This window comes from Arvicanthis niloticus, chromosome 16 (genome assembly GCF_011762505.2).
Source record: "Arvicanthis niloticus isolate mArvNil1 chromosome 16, mArvNil1.pat.X, whole genome shotgun sequence".
NCBI classification, from domain to species: Eukaryota; Metazoa; Chordata; class Mammalia; order Rodentia; family Muridae; genus Arvicanthis; species Arvicanthis niloticus.
In genome coordinates this window covers 30,707,488-30,727,996 of record NC_047673.1, presented here as the reverse complement: position 1 = coordinate 30,727,996, position 20,509 = coordinate 30,707,488, and positions in this window count along the sequence as shown.

The window sequence follows — 20,509 nt, the reverse complement described above, 5'->3', positions numbered from 1 at the left end:
TTGAACAGCTTGAAAAGCTAGGCTATGCTATTAGGGGCGATATGGAAACGGTAGGTAGAGAGATTATTGTTACCTGCTGATTTGTTATTTGGTAAAGCCACAGTGGTTAAGGTTTTCTTATCCTGTCATTATTAATGAATTACCATAATAAGATCTTCAGTCTACTTTTTAAAAAATCCCCACACAATCACAGCAGTGGCAGCAAATTCATTTCAGGAACTCACCATCCAGTCACTGCTCGGGATGATATTTGTAAAATGAATTGAGAAATGAGGAACTGTTTCCGTATTAGACAAATGAGTATTATATACGTCTAAAAATACCTTCAGTGCTTCTTCAGCTTCTCCACAGTGCAATTTCCTGAGTGATTCTGATGTACTGTTTAATTGAATATTTTATTTCTCACGATTTCCTTTTTTCTCTTTTATTTTTCACATTTCCTCACATAAAAAAAGAATTGTAAGATTGGAATTTTAATGGCTTTATTTGTAATAATTAATACAATAACCTCCAAGTTACCTCACTTACAGCTTTAGTTGAACAAATGTGCAAAATCTCATGAATAAGATGCAGATGGGAGATGATGAAGTGAGACTACTTCGTTCCAGTTATTTATTGGCAGTATTTCAATATCCTATAACTGTACATTTCAGTCATTTAAGAAGTAAGCTGGAAAGCTAAGCTTGGAGTCTGACCAGAAATATGTATGGATTCCTTGGTGGTGAGTTCAAGGAGAGAAATAGGAAAGTAAATGACAGTTTTAATTTTTATTTTTATAGTTCTTTTATATTTGGCTTATCTTAATGTACCTCAGGAAAGGGAAAGGTGAAGTGGTGGATATTAAAATCAGGTTACCAGGAGCAAGGGCATATACTTGAGGCTCAACAATGCGAGAACAGAATCGTTTGTTTTATTAATAGGAATTTTAATTGTTTAATTATTTAATAGTTGCATATAATGAATGTTATGATCAAATGCATACCTTTTCTTTTCTCCAATCCCTGCATTCTCTCTCTCTCTCAACTGCTTCTCACTTCCATACTAACATGTTCACTTTATCTTTTCTTAAGCTCATGGATTTCACTTAGACTGTTAGTATGTGCATAGGTGTAGGGTGAGAGTATGTATAGTTTCTCAGTGGCAGCATTATGAAGAACATCAGTTTTATTTAACAGCAGCAATCAGTCACCAATAACTTCTCCTACCTGGAACTGTAACTAACCGGAACTCTATGGCCAAGCTAGTAGTTGTATTGGCTTGAAGGTGTGTGCATATAGTAATAGCACTGTTAGTTGATTCAAACAGCAATGCTTTCATATCAAGAAAATCCTTTTTCATTGCAGATGTCTAAACTTTTTGCCTCATACAATCTTTCTGCCTCCTTCATCCATTATAATCTCTGAGTGTTGGGAGAAGGGTGTGTGTGCTACTTTGATTCCTGTTATTGTGATAAATACGAAGTCCACAAGCAATCTGGGGAGGAGAATATTTTATTTTAGCTCATATTTCCGAGTTGAAATCCATCACTGAGGAGAGTAAGAGTAGAAAGTCAAAGCAGGAATTTGGAGCAGAAACAGGGCACGTTACAAGATACACAGCTTACCGATTTTCTTCTTTTGGGTCATGCTCAGCTAGCTTTGTTTCACATCCTTGACCTACCTATGTAGAAATGTAATGAAGACTGTGGGGTGGACCTTCCTACATTAATTAAAAAACAAGAAAAACATCACACAAACATGTGGACAGGCAAATATGATATTAACAAAATCAGTTGAGGTTACTTTTTTTTTAGGTGACTTCAGGTTATGCCAAGTTGTTAATGAAAACTACCTTGTAAAATCCACCACTTGTCAAATTGATAAACACAGACATCACTATTAAAATATACTCTTGTTTTTGTTTGTTCCCCAGATCTCATGTTCATATAATGATATAAAATAAAGCACAACTTAAAACATTGTACTCTCTTATATGTGTTTATGGTTTAGGAGACTTCTATAGTATGAGTTTTCCACACGGCATTTTTACAGGTCTTTAGTGTTATCTATCCTTCTACCAAACCACTGTATACCCTATCCTCTGTCCCCTGCCCTGTTTAAAACTTCTGTGTTATTCTCTTTCTCTCTTTTATACAGTTTCATGCTGTCCTCTTTGTCTGGTATCTCCCTCATTCCAACTTACCTGTTTCCTGCCTTTTATCAACACCCACTTTAAACACATCTATCTAATAATTCCAATACCTATATATGAGGTAAAATGTATCATTTGTTTCTCTCATTCAAGGCAATTATTTCTAGATCTACCCTTTTTCTCATGAATGTAATGATTTCACTTTTCTTTACAGCTGAATGATAGTCTATTGTATGAACGAACCATATTTTCATTGCTATTCAGTTGATCGACAACTACATTTCCTAAGTAAGTGTTCTATAGCTGTGAAGAAACACCATGACCATGAAAACTCATAAGAAAGCATTCAATTGGGACTTGCTTACAGCTTTTGTTTATTATCATCATGGTGGAAAGCATAGCGACGTGGTGCCGGAGAAGGAGCTGAGAGTTCTACCTATTAATCCTCGAGCAGCAAGAATAAATAGACTGTTCTGGCATGGGCCTTTGAAACCTTAACGCCCAAACCCAGAGACACATGCCCTCTGATAAGGCTATATCTCCTAATCCTTTCAAAATAGTGCCACCCCCTGGTGACTAAGAAGTCAAATCTATGAGCCTACGAGGGCCATTCTCACTTAAAGTATCACATTTGTGGTTTCCATTTCCACCTATTATAACCCAGGCAGCAATAAATATAGATGATCAAGTTTCTGTGTAGTAAGATAAAGAGTCCTTGGAGTATATGCCCAAGATTAGTGTAGTTGGGTCTTGGGGTAGCTCTATTTTCAGGTTTTTTTTTTTGTTTGTTTTTGAGAAGCTTCACACTGATTTCCAGACCAGTTTGTACCCTCAAGTTCTGTTCACATATGTCTATCACTATATCATCTATATATGTGTCTTTATATATTTAATATTTCTCTTTGACCTTTGCTGAGGAATCCAATCCTCTCTTTTGTTTTTTATTGTGGCTTTATTTTTTATATGATTCATTCTGTTGGTAGGACTTCCACTGAGGTTTTTATTTGGCTTAATGAGTTTTTCCTTTCCAACATCATTTCAAACGTTTAGCTTTTTTTCAGCAAGTCTATCTCTTTATTGGATTATATTCTTATATCTTGCATCACTTCTACATTCTATTCCACTCTTTTTTTATTAGTTTAGGGTATAGTCATAACTTCTTTTTATTTTTGAGCACACATAATCATTCTTTTGAATTCTTTGTCTAGACTGTAGAGAATGTTCCAAGTCTTTCTCATTGGAGTTCATTATTATGGGCTTAGTAATTCTTATGGGAGTCATGGTGCCCTGTTTTATTTATTGCATTACTTCAATTTTTATGTTAAGGTCGTATATTTGAAATAGCTTGCTGCATCTTTCTTTTTGCTGAAATCATTTTTCTTCTTTTAGTGTAAGCATGTTTAATGTTCAGGAGATGATTGAATTGTAGGATGGTTGAATATACCTGTGTGTGTGTATGTATATATATATATGTATGTGTATGTATGTATGTATGTATGTATGTATGTATTTATATTGATATCTTCAGGGATTATTTCCAGTCTTGTTTTGAAAGCTGGTTACTATCAGGACCAAGAAACACTTTACAAGTTTCAGCCTATACCTTTCTTGTTCTCTTCTGTGCTGACTTCTGGTTTTGGCTCTCTAAGTATGATTTTTCTATCTTGAGTAAGAACTGACCCACCAGCCCCTGAGGGCAGGAGATCTTGGGAAGCTGAGGGTGGAGTCAGTTGGGTTAATGTCTAGGAATCCCTCAAAAGCCAGATACTAGAGGAGGGGGAAGGTCACAAGGTGAGAAGGAATGGGTACAATCTGAGTAGTGGGTATGGGAGACTTGGGAGACCTGATAGGAGCACAGTGGTCTGAAAGTTCTTGGAGATGAGATACAGGACAAACTGGAAAGCCTATTTGGTGAGCTTGATGGATGCCTATCTAGTGGCTCAGGTGGGTGGCACTGTGAAAGGGGAGATCCCATACATACTGGGTGGAATAAAAAAGTACAAGCCTACCTGGCTACACAGTGCATGCACGTTCCCCAAATCCATATGAACTGTCTGGTTAGGAAGGTTGAAAAATAGCTGGCCACATGGTGAGGAGGAGTTCTAGAGCTGGGTGGGCTTATGAGCTGACAAGAAGGAGCTAGTGTCCCTGTGAAGGAAGTCTGGGAAAAGCCCAGGGTGGTCTATAATGCAGGAAAGAGAAAAACAAGCTGATGACTTGGAAAGGAAATTACTGGAAGACCTGGCTGGGTCTCTGTGGATGAGAGGAATGGACCTGCATGGCTGCTCAGAAGGCAAGTCCAGAAATATCCAGGTAGTTCTACAGGAAGGGAAGTTGTGGCCCTAACTGGAGGTTCAGCCAGAGAAAATACCTGAAGCTTGGCAGTCTTTTGGTATGAAAAGGAACTAGCTTTGCTGGAAACTGGGCATGTGAAAATCCCAGATGAATTGGCCATACTTACAGCATAGGAAAAAAGCAGTCCTACCCAGTGCATAGGGAGCCTCAGAGGAGAGTATTCTATCTATATTATATTATATTATATTATATTATATTATATTATATTATATTATATCTTGTCATATTGATTTGTCATATTGATTTATAGCAGCCTTTTCTACACCAAAATTTTTCCAAAATGATGCCACCGCAGCTTCTCTGGAGAGTATGGACCACTCACTTTTTATTAAAGCAGAAGGGGGTCAATGCTGAGGTTGAAGTAGCTGTTGTTTCCAAAGGTCACAAAGTAACATCTTCATATTCCCAAGGAGTCAGAACTCAGTAAGAAAAAGAGCAATGTATGTGGTACATGAAATTCCTGAGAGTCTGGTGTTGCTGTTATAGCTTCCTTTTTCTTGTTCTTTCTCCTGAGTTGCTGTGTTGTCTCCTCCTAGCTCACCTGCCAGCTCTATGAAGTAGGTCAATTAGATCTGTTGATCCCAGCTCTTTACTCTCTGTTCGCTTCCTCGAATCTCATGTTAATTCAAGCCACCGTACTCGTCATGGATTCAGCTAGTGCAGAGAGCTGCAGGCAACTCAAGCTTTATGAGGGTCCATGCTGTCTTTTGTATCAGCTTCATCATGAATCTTGGTTGATGATTCTGACAGGCCTATTTGCATTACTCACTGCATTCTGTTTATAGACTTAGCTGCTCAGAAACCTTGAATTGAGTAGGGTATACACAAATAATAACAATCATTACACATTTTAGCATAGAGGAAGCATAGTGATTGGGGCAATTCCTTCTCCTGGGGACTCACTCAAGTCCACATGTTCCACATAAGTTGTCCTGGATGAATTTTCTGATGATATAACTGAATTTGTGTATAAATAATGGCATATAGATTTCTAAAAGTCAGCCTTTTCATTAACACCCTGTTAATCTTGGAGCTGTTTATCTACTGAATAATGAAATTACCAAATACTAGTGTAATTAATTTTAATGTCATCATTTGTTTACTTGTAAATGCCAATACAAAACTGTCTGTAATAAAATGGGGTACCTTGGGATGGCCAATAAATATTAAGATAGAAGACTCCAAGAATGCATGGTATGTAGGACATGTGTTTGCAGTTTCATTTGTACATGAAGCCTATATTAAAATGATATACAGACAAGTTGTATAACATATGAGTGGAGATATTGTTTTTAAATGGTCCTAATAATATAGACTCATAGTGAAAGTGATCAGAAATCCCAAGTTGGAAAGTACATTCAATTTGTGCATTATGTAATGATTTAGGTATCAATTTGATGCACACATCATCATTTCCAATAGTTAGACATTCAATAATATCATCAAATTTAAGACCCAATGTTGTCTGCCAGTTAGTCATATTATCAAGCTTGCGTTCTGAGTCATTATTTATATTACTAGTTATCTTTTCTTTACCATAATTATCAAGGTCTAGTTTTAAAATATGCTTAGGTATTGTCCCAGATTAATAAATATTACAATTTACTCAATGATCTTTCTTTAAATTTACCTTAAGATTCTACATTGAGTGATTGACTTTATAATTCTTTTCAAAATTAACTTCAATTTTTAATCAACATGACAATAAATATTTTTATATTTTAATTGTAGATTGCTAACAGAATATGTTAGTTGATTTATTATATATGTTCATGTATTATTTGCTTCATAAAACTAAAAATTAAAAAGATAATATAAAGTTACTTTTTTACTTTCGATAATATAAATAATTTAAAAGATTCTGATACTTATTTCTTAAAATTATTTACTGCAGGGATTTCTATGCAATAATGTATCTCTCTCATGTATCTCACATCTGCAATAAGTGAGTGAAATGTTAATAATTTTCATATACAGGAATGAATGAAATTAATTAAATGAACTTGGCTATCATCCTTAAATATTTCTTATTTTCAGGTTTATGTAACTTGATTTATGCTATACTCTTCTCATTTTCAGTTGCCTGTGATGTTAAATAGAGTTGCTTGTGATTTTTTTTTTTTTTAAAAAAACAACTGCTTTCTAAAAGTATATCTTGAAGGTAAAACTATTGTACATATTAACAAGAGGTCAAAAGAAGATAAATCTTCTAAGATACTGCTAACACATTCCCGTTTGGATGATTAAATATCTTAGGACGGACTTTCTGATGTTTCAGACCTTCTGTAATGGTTAGTTTTGATTGTCAACTACTTGACACATGGGGCAAGAGGGATGTCAACTGAGGATTGTCGCCACCAGATTGGACTATGAGCACGTGCATAGCGTTTCCTTGATTGCTGATTGGTGGAGGAAGGCCAAGCCAGTGGTGGGCGGTGCCACTCCTGGGTCAGGAGGTCTTAGGTTGTATGTGGAAGATGGTTGATGAGAAGCAGGAGGCAAGATAATAAACAACATTCCTCTGTGGTCTCTGCTTCAGTTCCTGCCTCTAGGTCCCTGCCTTGAGTCCCTGTCTCAACTTCCCTTGGTGATGGGTGATGACCTGTTAGCTGAATAAACCCTTTCCCCCTAAAGTTGCTGTAGATCAGTAGATCATGTTGTTATTACAGCAAAAAAAGGTAAGGTAGAAAAACTTCCTGACTTGTTTTCACTGTTATTATGGATGTAAAGAAGATAGTGACTCTCTTTTTATTGTGACATATCTTCTGTAGGCTCATGCATTTGAACAGCTAGTCGGAATGTTTGTGGAGGTTGGAGAGCCTTTAGGAGGTCCAACCTTGATCTCGCTCACTGTAAGTAGAGTTCAGCTACAGTTAAAAGCACAGTACCAGTCTTTTTTTCTTTCTCTCCCTCTTCCTCCTCCACTCTCTAATGGTCTGTGCTTTCTGGTTAGCTTCTGCACTACAAATACCCTGTGTTGCAGTGGTAACAACTTCCTGTTGCCTTGAATTGTCACCAAGATGGACAAAATCTTTTCAACCTTGAGCCCAAGTAAATTCTTCTTCATTTAAATTGCTTCATGCCAGGGTTTTCAGTCCCAGGGTGAGAAATACAATTTATAGTTTCCAGTGTGTTGTGGAAGCTAGGGAGAGTGAGGCATGAGTAGGCTCGGTCAAAATCCTGAAAGGCTCTGCTCTTAAGCCATTTGTCTTCAGTGAATGTTTGGGATAACTAAAAATTATTGACAAACTTTCTGAAAGTTAGCTTCTGTAATTTATTGGATTTTTTTTTTTTTTATTTTTTTCTTGCTGTTATGGGGATCTTTCCATGCGGGTATGGTGTACAACATTACTTTATTTTCCCATTTTTCTATGTGGTTGTTTTGTTTGTAATTAGTACTTGGGTAATTCTTTCTAAAACTGCCAAAATTGTCAGCCTCTAACCAGTGTGCTGGAGCATTTAGGACCCGTGTAGATGTCTATGCAGATGTTAGGTATTGCTGTGACAAAGTTTACAACAACATCAACGTAAGGAATGTAGGGTTTATTTCAGTCCAAGGTTTGAATGCACAATCCATTTTGACAGGGAAGGTGTGGCAGTAGGCACATAAAACAGCTGCTCACTTGGCATCCAAAGCCAGGAAGCACAGATAGATGGTGTGTAGTACTTAGTCCAACATCTTTTTATTCAATGAGATGCCAGCCCATGGGATGATATCACTTACATTTAAGGTAGGTCTTTTACCTCAGTTAGCCCAGTCTAGTAACTCCCTGATAGATATATCTAGAATTTGTTTTCAAGGTGTTCCTTAATCCTGTAAAATTGGCACCGATGATTAACCCACAAGGTTTTGCTCCTGTTTATTTCACATTTAGGATGCCAGAATAAATTTCTGGAGCCATGTTTCTTCTTGGATTGTCTTGTTTAAGGTCAACACTGAGTTGTTTGATGCTAGGATTGTAAAGGATTTGGGAATCTTAAGAGTGTGTGCCTCTGCTCTTCTAACATAATCATTTGTTTTGCTAAATCCTTATATGTTTTCAAGGATTTAGAGGGTACTCAGTGCTGTAAAACAGCAGATACATTCTTGTTGTAACCCTGGTCCTTATTTTGCCAGGAATTCTTTACTAATGATTTCTATAGCAACCTTATAATTTCAGCCTCAGTCACCAATGATCATGATTGAATGCCAGACTTTATCTGTAGTACTGAGTCCTCTCAAGTAGTAGTCATCAGTAGTATAGGAACATATGAGATTAATTTGTATTTAAATGTAGGAAAGTATAATGTAGTAGCTCAATACACTTATCATCATTAGGACAAAGATGAATAAAACCATGTGGCTGAGATACCAACTCTCTTACAATTTCATATTCTAATTTAGCCTGCTACATTTTTTATGATAAATTGACAGAGAGAAATGAACATTTGTCTTTTTTTATCATAACATCTTTTCCATATTCAATTAGAGCATAAAGGATGTTGGGCCACATCACTTACTAGTGGTTGAACTATAGTTGCCTTGCTGATAGAAGTTTTCTTGACCAAAGTTTTTGCATCTGCTGTCAACTTGAATCTGTTGCTCAATACTAGTTCCTAATTACTGTCTTGGCAAGATGCATATGTTTTATATTCAAAAGCTGCTGCTCTGTTTAATTATCCTTTCAGATACTATACATCAATATAATTTTAATTAAGAAAGTCTCAAATATCTTGGAAGCAAATCTACTCAGAAAACCTTGGAGCTTAAAAGTAACCAAAGAACCTCCAGGAATGCCTTTCCCTCCTTTTTCTTTTCAGTCAAATAGGACCTCATAGGTCCATGATGGTGAACATTTTATTTTCTGTTTACCTGTGAGACTGCACCAGCTAATTTCATATCCCCACAACAGCAGTGTCTTTAAGGAATAACTCAGAGTTCATTTTTCATAATAGAAAGATGCTAGTTGAGAATAGAAATAGTAGAGGAATCTCAATTTCCCCCTTAAAACAACAGCAACAGTCAGAGTTTTACTATGTAGCTCAGGCTGGCTGGGAACTTGCTGTTGACCATTCTGAAAGCTGGCCTAGAGGTCATAAATTTCTTGCCTCAGCATCTGGCATGTTGCCAATGGGCCACCATACTTGCCTTCAGTGCAGCTGTTATCATATATTTTCTGTAATGCATTTTCAAGTCTTCTACCATTTTATGAGTTATTTTCCATCATGAAAATGTTAAAATTGACTGGAAATAAGAACCTAAAATCATGATTTTTCCATTGGGGTATTATAATGGACTAGGTTAACTTATGGGATATTCATAACATTCATAAGGAAATGTAGTAACACTATTTAGCAATTGTCAAGTATATTGAATTATAGCATCAAAAAATTAACTTTCACATCAAACTGAACATCCTGACTGGAATCTGTCTTTTATATAGCAGAGTACAATAGCTTTAAAAAGGATTGCTTATCCATAACACCTACTTTAGAAAATCAAATATGCTTTCATATCATAAATATTCTAAAAAGATAATACTGTATTGTGTTAAGAATAAGTAAGGTTTCCAAATATTCTACATTTTAAAATGTAGATTGTTCAATATAATCATGAAGGTAATGAAATAAAACATAGAATTGTCAGTGCTTTGTCAATGTATATATTAATTACATGTATTTTTATTATTCATTTTCAAAGAGAATTGTCATTATTACAATTATTGTTTGTAGAGATACAGGAATATAGTTTATTCTCTTGCAATATAACAGAAAAATAATGTTTTTTAAAAATATCAATAGAGCAAGGACATTGAACTTATGTCAAAATATGATCACTCCAGTAATAGCTAAATATCAATTTAAGCTCATTTATTTCATGAAATATTCAATCTTATGTATAAACTATAAAGCATTTACTCTTAATTTATGCAATGTTGATGCATTTTCAGAAGAATTTATAGTATTTTTCCATAGATTTTTTTTTTTGCTTCTATAAACACTACTGCTGACTTAACACCTTGTCTCATTCTGATACTGTATTTCAATACACTCTTACAAATTGCTCATCTCATTTACCATTGGAGAAAGCTTATGTTTCTACTTTCCAAAAAGTATAGAAAACAAAACAGACTTAACAGAGTTCTAAAATTAAGGATTTGTTGCCTATCATTTTTTTTTCTTGATCAATTTGTATGTATTTTTTTTTATTATAAACATATTTGGAAGATGAAAACAAATAATGAAAAATGATTGTACTGTGTGCTAGAATTTAAGGTGATAATTCTAGTCTCATCTACTTACACAATATATTATGTATACTATAAATATTGCATGTATGTAACAAATATTATGTATATATCACACACTTATACTCATGTATACCTCCTCTTCCCCACACAGAGTTTTGCTTTAATCCAACACCAAACAGGTCCACAGAGTCTACACTATATTGAAACTATAGATATATTTATACAAGTGGTGGTAGTAATGGAGAACAGAAATATGGTAATTTTCACTGTGTTTCACATCTTAGTTTTAGAAAGTTCACAAAATATATGTTCATGTGAAAACACTACTAAGAGACTTCCATGGCCTTGTCCTAGGTCTACCTAGGTGAATATAGTTTTGTAGTAAGCCTTCCTGTATAAATTAACATGTATGAATTAACATCTGTGCATTTTGTCATACTAAAAATCACAAACACTTCCATGTCAATACAGAAACAGCTCAAATTTTCCTATTACTGCTGTGACAAAAGTTTAAGATCATTCTGTCTGTGCTTAGCTAAAGTACTTATATTATTATACTCACATGGATTTACTAGTGTTGGAGATTCTGGTATAACTATACAAGATAAGTTAATATCATATGTTAGTTTGGTAATAATTCTAAAAGCACCCCTCAAAAATTTCTGTGGACCATTTCTATGGTAACCATGTCATTGAACTGCATATGTGTCATCTATGTAATGTGATTAATATATATTTCCCTTACAACTATTAAATACTCTATTTGTAGTAGTTCAAGGAAACATTCTTTGTATCTCCAATGTAAATGTCACATTTTCAGATCCAAATTGTTATGTATTTAAGCAGATGACTTCAATTTGTCCGACAGCCTAAATTTCTCACTAACAAAGAAAAATAATTTTATGGACTATCATACAAATACTCAAAGAAGACAGCCTTGGAATACAGAAAAACATTAATTAAAATTCCATTTTATTTTTTAAATTTCCATATGCTACTTAAGATTATCATGTCAGGCAAAATGAGTGAATGAGGTTGCCTTATAGTTTTTTGAGAGTATTAAGGACATTAGAATAGATGCATTTTAAGTGTGACTTCCCTTTTTCTTAACATTAACACATGAAGACAATAAACATGAATTTCCTTAGTCAGAAGTAATAACAGAGATTGATGCATGAAGTTTTATTTCATTCAACCTTTGGCATTTTCTTATTTTTTTATTAAATTAAGGAAATAATACAAAACTGCCACACCACTTTAAATTGAAGCAAATACAACTGTATAGTTACAAAGGATAATATTCTCTTGATAGACAATGAATTAAGTTGTTGCCTAGGAAGTATCAGATTTGGACTTAGAAAACAACATTTTGAAAGATTCGAGTGTAATCCTCTGGGGGAAAACTCAGCGATACAGCATAGAGACAGCTGCTTCAGCTATCATTCATATTAGATGGGAAATGATGTGGAAGAAGGAGAGTAAACAAGGCCTCAATAGCTTAGATCTTAGAGGCAGAACCCAGTGATGAAAATGACACCCATAGGAGCTAATGAAACACCAGGTCATCTTTATTGTGAAAACACTCTAGCAAAGAAATGCAATTCAGTGTCACAGTTGTGCTATCAAAAGGCAATTTTCAAAGCAGTCAGCAAATCATATACCTCAATTTTGTTCTCAAATGTTAGGAGAGGTGAGCACTGGTCAGAGAACAGACTGTCAGAAACAATTCTTCCTAGCACTTATTGGCATAGGCAGATCATCCTTCTCAATATGCCTACTTAAGCATACAGACTTTCTACCTCACTAGTTACTACTCACTGAATATAATCACGAGAGTGAAACTGAGAAAGTTTCTGAAGACATATTATCAAAGTACCAAGCAATATACTGCTTTTCCCAAACAATATAGATGCTTTAATCAATATTGGTGTTTTAAAACTTCCTGCTGATCTCTTTGCAGTTAGGCATGAATGATGTGTCTATTTCTGAGGCCACCGATACCATTCTGAGGTCACTGAGGTTTTATTTCAGTGGAATAAATGAACAATTTATGACGTTTTTTTTTTTTGAAAAAAATTCATTGTTTTATTTTAATTGGGAAATATTTTCTCACTAAGCATCCAAATCTTGTATTTTAGTCACTAGGATTTTTCACTTAAATTATGGACAAAGGCTTCATATAAAGGGAAATGTTTCAAGTAAAAAAATGGAACCAGAATATATTAGAACATATTGGAATTAGACTATATTGAATAAGAAATAAATATAGGAATAAATTATTTCACTACAATGAAATGTAAATAATACATGATTTATAAGTTCATGTCACAGCCAAAGGCCTAGATGGTTCCTTCTCTTCTGAAAACTAGGATCATAAATAATATGCTAGGTTTGCTTTCTGGTTTGACAATAAGATTGGGGAATTCAATGGAACAGTGGTTAGTGTAGGCTGCAAATCCAGACTCGAAACTTCCTTTGTATTTGTTTACATCCTCTAAGACGTTAAGCTCCATGCTGCTTACATTCCCATTTATGTTTCAGATGCACACCAGTACCTATCTACTACTTCCTTTTCAAACTACTCAAAGAAGCCATAGAATTCTGTTTTAAACATTTTTGTATTTATACCCATATCTAGTTGTTTTTGCGGCTTAACATAATAAGATATGATTTGTCCTCTGGTTTGCTTTTGATATCCATAGTTATTCCCTATGCATCCTATACACAGGATGCTGAGATGGCCAGTCCTTGATAGATTCACAAGAGGGAAATGTTATTTGGTTGTGAGACAGATTCAATGTGTCCCCACTATGACACTATTTGCCTCAATTAAATAATTAATGTATTTATACTGTTCTTATTGTAACTAGCTTTAATATAATGGATTCTTCTGTTTTTTTTCAATGTTATTTTTACTTATCACTATTTTTGATTGGTTCTACTAATGTGTCTCAGTGTATAAAACAATGAATTTTATTATGACATTTTAATACATGGATAATCTTTTACTTTGCATGAGAAAAATACATCTTTATTTATTTATTTCTCATATTTGCCCCACTACCCTCTACAGATTTTTTAAAAATTTTTTTTAAAAAGAAGACATATTATAATATACAAAACATAACAATTTTAAATGTTCAAGGAGTCTAGTGTGATATTTTAATCCATACATATATTCTGTGTTATTTAAATATGACCATATTTTTCTCAGATATCATTCTTCCTGATGACTTCATTTAGTACCTTCTCTTCTGTCTGAAATGTATAGTACATTATCTCTACTCACCCTATTATACAATAGTACACAGAAATTTCCTATTACTTTCTAAGTCTAATTTAATATCCTTTGATTAATCTCGCCAGTCCTCCCTTAATTATTCTGTAGCCTCTGGTAACCTACATTGTATTCTTAGTGTCTATAAACTTTTGTAGCTCATAGGGCACTTATATTTCTGTGCTGGGTTATTTTACTTAGCATAGTAACTGTTAGTATTCTGTCTAAACTCCACCTCCACAGTTACCTGGCAACAGCCAGGTATGCTCCTCCCCACAGTTACCTGGCAACCACCAGGTAGGCCTGGTCCACTATAAAAGGGGCTGCTTGCCTCCTCCTCACTCTCTTAATCTCTTACTCTCTTACCCTCTCTCTCTTACTCCTATAAACTTCCTATAAACTTGTCTACCTCTAATAAAACATTCCACTATACGATCCAACAAAGGTTCATCTTAAAGACTGCTCATGTTGTTAACTTATGCTGTTATCTCTTTTGTAAATTTATAAGCTACAGAAAACCCACTTAGATCTACCTTTCACAGACTAAATAGATGCCATCTGGATAAGTATATCTGCCTAAAGTTCCCAGTTACCTATTCCAATGGGTGGGATCCCTCTGGGTTTCAAATGTACATCTTAGAAAAAATTTTCTTTTCCCCAAATGTACTTAATCTTATTCCCTACATCTTGTCAAGTCCAGGCACATCCAGAACAGCTCCAGAGAAGCAACCTCCAGATGCTCCATCTCCTGTCACATACACAGCTGCTTCTACTAGATCTGTTCCTTCTGACCTATCCTCAGATGAGCTCCATAGACCTTGGATAGCAGGAAACAGCCAACTCTCCTAAGACCGGACAAACACCCCCCCATATCCATTCTTCTAGGTTCCCCCTAGAGACACATGGCCCCCCATGGCAGCAGGAAGTAGCCAGATATCACAATGCTTCACCATCACCTCTTTCTAATTTTTCTTTTTTAATTAAACCAAAACAGGGGAATGTTAATTCTGTTAATTATGTTAATTCTGTCTAAACTCCACCTCCACAGTTACCTGGCAACCTCCAGGTAGGTCTGGTCCACTATAAATGGGGCTGCTTGCCCCCTCCTCACTCTATTAATCTCTTAATCTCTTACCTTCTCTCTCTTACTCTCTTGCCTCTCTGCCCCTCCCCTCCTTCCTCTCTCTCCATGTGGTCATGGCCGGCCTCCACTCCTCTATTCCTGCTTCTCTCTCTCTCTCTCTCTCTCTCTCTCTCTCTCTCTCTCTCTCTCTCTCTCTCTCTCTCTCTATCTCTTTCTCTCTCTTTCTCTCTGCCTCTACTACCCTCCTGGCTCCCCTCCCCATTCCCTCAATAAACTCTATTTTATACTACAGCTGTGTGTGACCGATCCCTCACGGGAAGAGATGCCTCTACATGGGCCAGCTGAGACATCCCCTCCCCCATACCTCTCCACACACCCACAAAACAAACTCTCTTTATCTCTTTATCTTTTTATAAACACTTCAGTAACCCTCAAATTCAAGCCACTTTGCTGTCAATGATAACATGCTAACCATTTTTTATGGCTCCAGAATTCCTTTGTGCATATCTCTGTAAAAGTAGCTTTTAGTCTCCTGTATTGATTGCCATCTCAGAGTCTTATTGCCTCAGTCTGCTAACTTAAGCCCAGTCCTGGAAGCTTCTAGCCTCTGTACAATTTTATCTAGGCCTTGAATGTTTTCAGTCTCTATTATTGTTGAATATATTAATCCCTACCTGTTCTTTCTTAACTCTGACCAGCAGGTTTAACTCAGTTGTTCTGGCTCAAAATCCTCTCCACACTGATTCATCCTGGCTTCTCTATTGTCCTCTGAGTGAATTGCTCTGCTTGGCCTAGTCCTATTTTGGCAATATGTTCTAATCTATCTCTTTCTCATTTTCTAGCTTCTCTCTTCAAGTGTCTCAGGCTTTTCCTCTCTCTGCCACCAGACTCAGTAAAGATGTCCAGTAAAACTGAGTCCTTCTTCCTCTTCTCTCTCTGGGCTGCTCTCTCTTAAGTTGCCTCTATTTTCTCTCCTTTCTCGTAAGAGTTGGTCCTATCTTATTCTGTCAAATACTTCTCTGATTCTTCACTTTTCCTGACATTCAATTAGACACTACTTCCAAACATGGGTGCTTCCTTCTAAAAACTAACCTTATCTTCATTATTTGGGATTACAGGTGTGTACTAAGGGTGTGTCTGTATTCTAATCAAAGGGATTGAAGGTGTGTGTTAAGCGTAAACCACACCACAACTAGAAACATGTTTTTCCAGTAAACAACACAACCTCGGGGTTCACAGTGTGATGCAAATCCTGCAACTTATGCTTACATTTTTTTTTTACTTAATGATCAATAAATACACACTTGTATTGCTTTAATTTTTATATATTTGAGTGGATGATTTGTGGGTACGATGTTCATGAAGGAGGTTGTGAGTACTTTTACCTCAGAGATCAGGGATACCCCTGGGTGGTGGTTCTCACTGTCTGCCTTTTAAGATAAAGTCTCTTGTCATCTGTTTTATATTGTCTAGATCTACAGAAAGCAAATGATTTTCCATTATCTGCCCCCATCACCAGCTGTGAGTGTGCTGGTATTACTGATACTTGCTTACTAAATCTGGCTTCTACCTGGGCTCTAGGGATTGAACTGGGTGATCATTTGTGTTGCATAAGCAACTTTCCCCTGGATTCTCATAGCTCCTTTGTTTTTAAATTTTAGTATTATAGTTAAATGTATGAATAAAGATACATCTTTAATTTTATGTGTAATGTATACACGAGTTGTGGGAGGTTAAACCATAAAACATGTTGTATGAAAAATACTATTTTCAATAAAAATGGAAAAGAAAAAGACTAATATTTTTATAACATTGAGTCTTTCTAGCCTGGAGCAGAGTATTCAGCTTGTCTTTACTTGTTAAAAGTCTCTTTATTCTGATCATGCATAGATTTTGAAATAAATATTTAATCTTAAGAAATACAATAAACATGCTGCTCTTGCAGGAATTATGAATTTGGTTCTAGCACCCCCGTTGTGTGGTTCACAATTGCCTGCAACTTCAGCTCTAGGGCTGATGCATTCTTTTCACACAGTAGTCAACACATGTCAATTGTTTTCTCTCTCTCTCTCTCTCTCTCTCTCTCTCTCTCTCTCTCTCTCTCCAAATAATAAAAAAATTAAATAATTTAAAGCAAAATATTTGCAAGTGTCATAGCTCAGTGTTCTATCTGGGTTGGGTAAATTTTGTTATCTGTGCATTTAAAGATACATTTTACTTTGTCCTTTCTTCAAAAGTTACTGAGCTGTACATGCTAAAATTCTCCCAGCATATGTTTAGATTACTTATTTTACATTTTAATATCAAGTACTTAACATATATATGTCTTTTGTTTATTACATTTTTACATTGAAAGATCTTTTGGCAGATGAATCCCTTTGTTTATCTCTATTCCTTTGTTTCAATAATATTTCATTGTATCTAACTTTATACTAAAGTTCAGTTTCAATGGTGTGTGTGTGTGTGTATCAGACATGAACAATGGATATCTTCCTTATTAATTTTTAACTACTAATAAATTAAGTAAGAAGTGGATTTCTCATTGAATTTGGAACTCATTAGTTGGGTAGAAGGTTGACAAGTAAGCCAGTAGTACCCTGCCTTTGTCTCCTAGTGTTAGCATTGCAGGTATGCACCACCATATCTTTTAAACTCAGGTCCTCATGCTTCTACAGCAAGCATTACTTTTACACTGAGTTTCTCCCAAGCCACTGACTTTAGGTTTCAAACACAAAAATTCTAGGACATTATTTTATTATGCCTTGTTATATTTCACAGCTTATTTTCTTTGTTAGTATTTGTGATATCCCTTTGTTCCCCCAACATATTATTAGGTTTTTTTCAATTTTAGATGTAATAATCCCCATATCTGATATGCTCTATGTTCTTATTATTATTTGTAATTCCTTTATATCTTTACTGATTGGTTATTTTTCACTTTTAAAGTATATGTTTTTGTGCACGTAGATTCTAGTTTGAAAATCCTACATCATTTCAACTGAAAATTGTTCTCATATAGGTTTTTTTTGAATTATTATATTTCTAGTTGAAAACACAAACTTCTTTTTTTTTGGATTTTGCTTTTATTTTCTTATATTTATTTAATGTATTATTAGTTTATTAGTACACTAAAAATTGTTTTGAGTAGTGAGATGAACTTTACAAACCTTTGTTTGCCATATTCTGAAGTTGGTTTTGTTTATATAAATTTTCATGAACAGAAAATGTAGTTTTGTGCAATTGATCTATGAATATTTTATATGATTGTTTCTCATTGGCTTCAAGCATAAGATATGCCTGACTATACTTTTTTAATTTTCCATTTTTTTGTGAACAGATACAGATTTTTATTGAATCTTAAATCTGTCTTTTCTATTTCTATGCTCCTGGGGCAACTAATATAGTCTACTTTTCCAAGTTTTAACACTCTTACCCAGAAAAGTGGCCATAATATAGAAATCTTATTATCAAAGGAACAATATTAGTAAATATCACTGACATTTCTTGCTGTCCTAAGGTTTTTGGTAATTTTCTTGACAGAACTCTTCATTGCTTCAGGACGAGTTTTACAAGGTACTGTCTATGCCACCAAAACATCTCCTGTTTCATTAATAAACAAAACTACTTTAAATATCATTTTTTAGGAGCACATTTCCTAGGATTTGTCAGAGTCAATTCTTTTCCCAATATTGCTCTCTCATTGATTTTTAACAAGTGTGTATTATTTCCATATTTATAACTAATTTTCAATATTAACTATTTTATAACCTGAAAACCATTTTGGCTGTGTTGTTAAGGTTTCCATTTTTTATATATCAATTCACAGGAGTCACTATTATAAGTCAAAGCCTGTGTATTTTTCATTGTGTCCATCTTGACATGAGTCTTACTGTCATTCATAAAGTCCCATTATTTTATTTTAGAAAATTAAAGTTTCTGTTTAAACATCAAGATTTTATAAAACATTCCTCATTTTGATAATATATTATAAAAACTAATTCAGTATTCCATATTTTTCATTCTCTCTTGATAGGTGGTTCAAATTAAGATACCTATTAAAATTTATGTTCAGTCCTATAATTAGAAACAGAAAGGAACAGATGGCTTGCTATTTAAAATTCTGCTTTACGAAGGAAACTACATGTTCTGGAGGACCTTAACTGTAACATTCAACACTTTTAAACATTAAAAATCTATTTCATTTTACAGTCTTGGTAATGGCTTCTGCCAAAAGAATATGATTAATTAAAGAAATTTTAACAACTTTCGAATGTGTCTACATGCTGGAATCACCATAATAAAGTACTGAAAAAAACAAACCAAATCAAACAAACAAACAACCGCAAGGAGTTATAAAATCTTTCCAGGTAGAAAGAGAGATATAAGAATAGTCCCTCAAAATTTAAATCAAAGTCACCAAAAGATTATATGTTTCTGTAAGGTCTACAATCCTGGTTGAACTCAATTTGGTTTCTGATATATTCAAATGAACTACAGGTTAGTTATATTAACTTTAATCTAATTAATATAGTAACCCTCAAAATTAAACGCCTGCATGATAATTTTTAAAATGAAGGAAAAAACATATAATGTTAAGTAGTTTTCCTAAGGTTGTGCACTAGGAAGCAAGAGGCACAAGGCATAGGTGCTGGAAGTTAATGAAAAGCTCTGGGTTTAGTTTGGGTCTGCTCTGTCTACCCAGGGTCAAATACCAATTTGTAAAGGGTGAGTTGTTGAGTTCTGGTATGGACTAAGAATTACATTGACGTGTTTTACATTGAATAGGTGGACATTTTTAGTGAAGAATTTTGATGAACATCCATTGTATAGAGAGTAGGTTAAGTGTACAAAATGTGGCAGTAAACAGAAGGGAAAATCCAGCTTTCACACAGATCTAAACCAGTGCACACCAGGATTATGTTGGCAGACCTGAGATTAGTTTTCTTATCAGAAAGAATACAACATATTGTCACATTGTCCTTCCATTTCAAAACACCTTGGCAAGTTTTGTCACTATATAGTGCACAGTAGTCTTTAAAACATAATCATATTTTATAAAGAACACATGTTTATCCAACACACTTGAGAAGGAAAATAAACATTACCAATCATTTAATTATATCATAAAACCATTTTTAGGCTCAAAACTTTCCCCTGTTAAATTAAGATAATACTGAATTGGATTTTATTCTCTTTTGGCATTATATTTCAAACAAATGTGAAATTGCTGAACTAACTGTGGAAAAAATAACAACATAAATAAACATGAAGAAGAAAATGCTTTGTTATGGCATAGTCATGCTGTTTACCACTGTAAATGCTATTGGATATTTCACCAATATTTATATGCTTGTAATTGCAGTATTTTAAACGTTGCCACATAAAAAGTTAATGGTCTTATTGTATAAGTTTGCATCATAAGCATTCCATTTT